Consider the following 6,000-nt stretch of genomic DNA (forward strand, 5'->3'; position numbering starts at 1 on the left):
AGCACAGCAAAGGTAGGACACAATGCTCAGCGCAGATAATGAGACTCTGTTCTGATGTCTATAATCTAGAAACTCTTCCACCCCCGCAAAGAACAAAACAGAAGCTCTTGCTAAGCACTTTTTTCCATAGTATAATTTGCTTTTCTGAAGAAATGGTACTTAAGTGTTGCTGTAGATCAAATTAACATATGAATCTTAAAAAAAAAAAGACAAATGTGAATTTTAGAATGACATGTTCTTAAGAAAATAAAAAAAAAGATTAGGACAGGTTTTTTAATTACATGCTTGAAAGAAAGTTTACAATGTAGCTATAAAAGTTTTCCCTAATAATTTGCCTAAAATTAGTACATTTTCTGTTCTCATAATTATCATGAGGTTTTTGACTTTTGCACCTCGGATTTCTTCATTTTCCCACATCTATTCATTTTTCCATAGTTGTCCCTAGAGCTGAGCCTTCCAGTTTCTTTATCCTACCCTCTTCATGTTCTCCAGCCTCTCTGTACTCAGGGAGAGGGGACAGGGGGTGTGCTGTAGGAGATACGGGACTGAAGCCTGGGGTTGTTGAAGACCAGGCCTCTTCATCTCATCCCAATCATACCCAATCCCATTTAGTTGAAATCTTTACATGTAATTTTTCTTACATCTCAAAGCAGATTACCTTTTGTCTGTGCAGTTATCTTTTCACAGTCATTTCACAACTAGTCAAATACACTTGAGGTCTCAGTTTCCTCTGTAGGGGAGAAAAGATTTCTTTTCTCACCCATTGGTATGTTCACAGCTGAGGCCCTTATTAGCAAAAACAAATTAATGAGAGGAAAACGTTCAAATTTATTTAGCGTGTTTTACCTGATGTGGGAGTCTTTAGAAATGAAGAGCCAAAGAAAGGGGGATAATTTAAAAATAAATAAATAAGGTGGAAATGTGGCTCAGTAGTTAAGTGCCCCTGGGTTCAATCCCTGGTACTCCTCCCTGCAAAGAAGAAGAAGGAGAAGGAGAAGGAGAAGAAAATTAAATAAATAAAAAGAAAGGGGAAAATGCATTTTTATGCTCAGGTTTGATGAAGAGTGGGCACTAGTGGGCAAGCACAATTGGACAAAGGGCGCGGGTCCTATGAGTAATAAACAGGGCCTGTTCATATTCTTATCTGTGTCCCTATGTCTTTGGAGATAATGATACTTCTTTCCTCCAGGTATAGAGAGGGCACCTCTCCAATGAGAGTCTTGTGACCCACTTCAGAGGAAAAGAGAAATTCAGAGAATGGCCTTCCTGCATCTGCTGTTTTCTCAAGTGCTGACTATGCTACCCCTGTTTTGGGGTAGCATGACTTGAACCCCATCACCTCATTTTAAAAAAATGATTTCTGAAGTCTCTTCTATCTCTACAACTTAAAAAAGTCTTTAGTCCAGTTCCTAGGATTTTAATTTCAGCATTAAAAAAAATATGTACTGGATGATAAATCATCTGTTCATTTTGCTCAGGTGGGTGAGAAGACAATATTCTGTATGCCAAAGCACATGTCTTTTTTTTCTTTTTGTATGATTGTGTACTTTTTAAAGCCTGAGAGTCAACCATTCACAATTTGCTTCCTTAATATTTGAGAAAGTCCTTAAGTCCCCCATGTGCACTGTGGAAATCACTGATATCTTAAGATACTATTTTCATCTTTTACCCTTTGATAACTTACAAAAGGGATAATCTGTTTAGATTTTACTTCAATTTGGGATTTCCCATTTTCCCATTTTTACATCATGTTTTTTGTATCTCCCCCATTGAAATATCAATTGATGGGGAAGAAGGGGATTGCCCCTGTGAGAGTGAAGAGGAAGAAAAGACTTTATAAATACGCCAAGCATTTTTTATTTGTGGCATTCTTACATGGAGAATATGTTCAACTATTCAATGTATTTCCAACGATTTATCTATTTTCCCCATAGAGGATGACCATATCTGTAAGTAACTGGGCATTTTTCAGAATTTCTTTCTATCACTTCACACATTATACATGAATTATTCGGTATAGGGAGTGGGGCATAAAGATGATTACACTTATCTGTTCATGTGCTCATTCATTCAAGAACCACTTCTTCAGTGTTTAACAGATGCCAGACACCATTTGAGAAACTGGAGATACAGAAATAATGAAGATAAATTTCTTATCTGCAAGGCTCACTGCCTAGGGTAGGAGTAAGACATATAAGCCCCCAAAGGCCCCAGAGGCTTAGGTGAGTGACTATAAATAGCTTTAAAAGCTCTTTGTGACTGGACACTGCCCCTGGCTGCATCCTACTTTTCTCTCATTTGCCAATTTGATTTTTTTTTACTTTACTATATAGTGTATATCTCTGAATATGGCATTATATCCTCTTTTTTTGTCATAGTGTGATATAAATACAGGCAATTAATAAAATTATTCATGGAAGATGATTTTTGAGATGGGCATTGAAGGATGAATGGGTATTCCAAAAGCAAGAAGGAGAAAAAGGGCAAAGGAAACACATGTGCCAAAGTATAGGGAGACAAGAGATCTTGGTGTGTTTAGATAATGGCAAGCAGGTTTTTTTTTTTTGGGGGGGGTATAGAGCATCTAGAAAGGAGTGGAGAGGAACTTTTGGAAGAAAAGAATTTCCAGTCCTACTAAGGAGATTGGACACTATCCTATAGACAATGTAGAAACTTTGGTGGTTTTCAAGTGGAGAGGTAAGAAATTTTGGCTGTTTAATGGCAGAGTGAATAGATGAGTTATTTGGAGAGGAAAATAACTAGGAGGCAACTAAAGTGAGCACCTGAATTAAGGGAATGATTGGTGATAGTGTATAAATGAAGTAACTTATTGAACAATATTGAGGAGACAGAGTGACGTGACTTCAAGAAAGTTTGGATATAGGCAGTGTGGAAAGGACAGAGGCAGGTTCCATGTGAAGGGATGGTGGACCTTGTCCTCATTTTTGCAGACATCAGGGTGCATGGATCTTGGAAGTAACTCAGATTCTTTTGAGGGCAAAAAGGCACCAGAGCATAGAAATGAGTTAGTATTAGTTTGTTTTCCCTCATGGTTTGCAATATGCCATGTGTCTCCATTCCCTAGTTGGATACCCTGTGAACAATGTCCCAAAGCAATGCATGATTAAATGTCACATACACGTTCCCGACAGGGAGTGTTATGCATGGACAGACCATAGCAGGTGTGACACAAAGAATTCTGGGCTCACAGTAACTAAAGGTGTGAATTTTCACAACCACACACAGCCTTTGGACTTCAGTTTCTCATCTTTAAAGTTTGTCTCAGGTGAGAATTACTCTAGGTGACATTTAATTTTTTTTTCAGATCTATCAATTTATGGGTAAATACTCATCTCTCTTCTCCAAGCTAGTTTCTCCTTCTGACTAGACTGCTATTTCCTGGAAGGCAGGGACTATTGTGCTCATCTCTGGATCTCCATGGCCTGGTACGTGGTTTTGGGTATCGAGTGTATGTTGAATGAATGACTGGATGACTTTCATATTTCAGTATTGATACTGTACCCATTCTTTCTGCCTCCTGGTATTAAAATATTCTGTGTCCTCTTCTTACAAACACCCTCCCTCCACCTTGCCCTTACCTGTTAGATCAGAATACATCTTTTCCCTTCAATTATCTTTCAGATCTGGCTCCCTTTTTGACCTCCAGAGAATTAACCAAGTTCTGTACCTCACCTTAACTTGAGCCTATTGCAATGATATATTCTTTCTGTTGTAGTCTCTTTCTCCTAAACCCATTCCATATTGTGCTACCATATTAAACTTTCAAAACGTTGTGGTTTAAACCTCATGTCTAACTACAGTATACATTTCTGCTTACTGCTTGTCACAATCTGGCTGCAATCTACATTGACATGAGGTTTCCGTGTAACATGTATTCATGGTCTTTAGACACTTGCATCTTCCTACCTCTGCATGTTGCTTATTGTTTTTTCTCTATCTGCAGTGCTCATCTTTGCTCACCACTAAGTACAATTCATCTGTCAAAGCCCAGCTCCTTACTTCTCTATCAATCTTCTTCTGAAGTCTTTCTAGACTGTATTCTAACTCACACTATTTTGTCCTAAGCTCATCAGACAAACAATGGCATCATATACTTATTTAGATAGTTCTTATCTTGTCTTTGTGTGTGTGTGTGTGTGTGTTTGTGTGTTTGTGGTTCAGAGGAATGAACCTAGGGCCTATGCATGCGAGATAAGTGCTCTACCACCGAGCTACATTTCCAGCCATTTTCATTTTGAGACAAGGTCTTGCAAAGTTGCTCAGGCTGGCCTCGGATTTGTGGTCCTCCTGCCTCAGTCTCCTGAATAGCTGAGATTACAGGTGTGAGCCACTGCACCTGACTTTGGCTTATTGTCTTATTGCATGCTTACATTTTATAAATCCCATGTATCCTCCAAGTACCCAGAGAGTAGGGAATATGTCTTAGATATCTTTATATTGTCCATTGCCTAATGATGAACAACAACAGTTATTACTGGATGATTATTTATGTGTGTTAGACACCATGACGAGCCCTTTGTATTATCTATCTTAATATGGATAGGCCCCAGTTTATGATTGTTCCACTTGTTTTTCAACTTTATGATGATATGATAGTAGAAACTGTACTTCAGATTTTGAATTTTGATGTTTTCCTAAATCAGTGACATGCTTTATGATACTCTCTTGTGATGTTGGGCAGGGCCAATAGCCACAGCTCCCTGATGGCTGGGGCATCTGTGTACATGGTATCGCTAAGTCAGGATGTTCAGTAGGGTAGGTGTATTCAGTGAACTTTCAACTTAGGATATTTTCAACTTTTGATTTTTTTTTCAGGATGTCATTTCATCATAAGTTGAGGAGCAGCTGTACTCAAAATCACCCTATGTAACAGGTACCATTTCTATCTCCTATATTAAAAATTGTATGCCAAAAAAAATAAGAGAGCTCATGTATAGTTGCATAATTTGGTGTGAACATACTTTATATACAGAGTTATGAAAAATTGTGCTGTAAATGGATAATTATGAATGTAATGCATTCCAATATTATCATGTATGTAAGAAATAAATTTAAAAAAAGAAAAAAAAAAGCAAGCTTAGCAACATTCAGTAGTTTGCATTAGGTAATCTATAAAGTCACAGAATCTAGTTCAGTTTTTACATGCAGCAGGCACCCCAAAGGTTAAATAATTAATTGTCACAACCTATGAATAGGTTTGTCTTTTTCTTTTTTTCTTCCCAATGACTGAAGCAAAGACATTGAAAAGGATAGTTTTGCGGTAATTGCTGGAACAACCTTGGGGAGATTTAGGGGGAGCCAGTAGGAGAGCAGCAAACCTGCCAGTGAGGGGTAAGGGATTGTAAGATGAGGAACATATGCTTCTGAATCCGTGAGATCCATATCTGGGAAAGTAGCAAAATAGAAGATTACTCTGGGCCAATAACATATGAAAAGAGAAGAAGTTTGGAATAAGCATTACTGCAAGATGGAGCTTATGTGTTTCCTTAACTCAGATATTTGGGTAGTACGGAAAGTTTTATGTTAGATTTTTGAGGAGTAAGCATGTTAGTTAAAATTAAGACAATATTTTGTGGTGGGAAATCTGTGACTGTAAGTAATATGATTCAATTACAAGAAGCCAGTTGTATATGATAGTGTAATGTGTTTAGGGCCTAAGTGGGAGTTCAAGCTACATTCTTGGTTCATTTTTGCCCTTGGGAACCATAAAGTGAGAACAATAAACTTTTATTTTCTATTCAAAATACTTCCCAGAGGTCTACCCTGAGCTTCTCAGTGTGGAACAATCATAGTAAAGATTGGGATGAGTACTGGCTTCAGGACTCAGTGAAGTGTCTCCTGGATTAAGGAAATCCCTGGTTAATCCTAGCACAGTGACCACTGAACCCAGGTCATAGCTCACCAAAGGGCACAATTCTAGGACCTGAGTCCCCACCGGCATTCTTGCTCTGGAAGTGGAGGAAGCAACTGGGAACTATA

The sequence above is a fragment of the Ictidomys tridecemlineatus genome, chromosome 7, assembly GCF_052094955.1.
Source record: "Ictidomys tridecemlineatus isolate mIctTri1 chromosome 7, mIctTri1.hap1, whole genome shotgun sequence".
Taxonomy (NCBI): Eukaryota; Metazoa; Chordata; class Mammalia; order Rodentia; family Sciuridae; genus Ictidomys; species Ictidomys tridecemlineatus.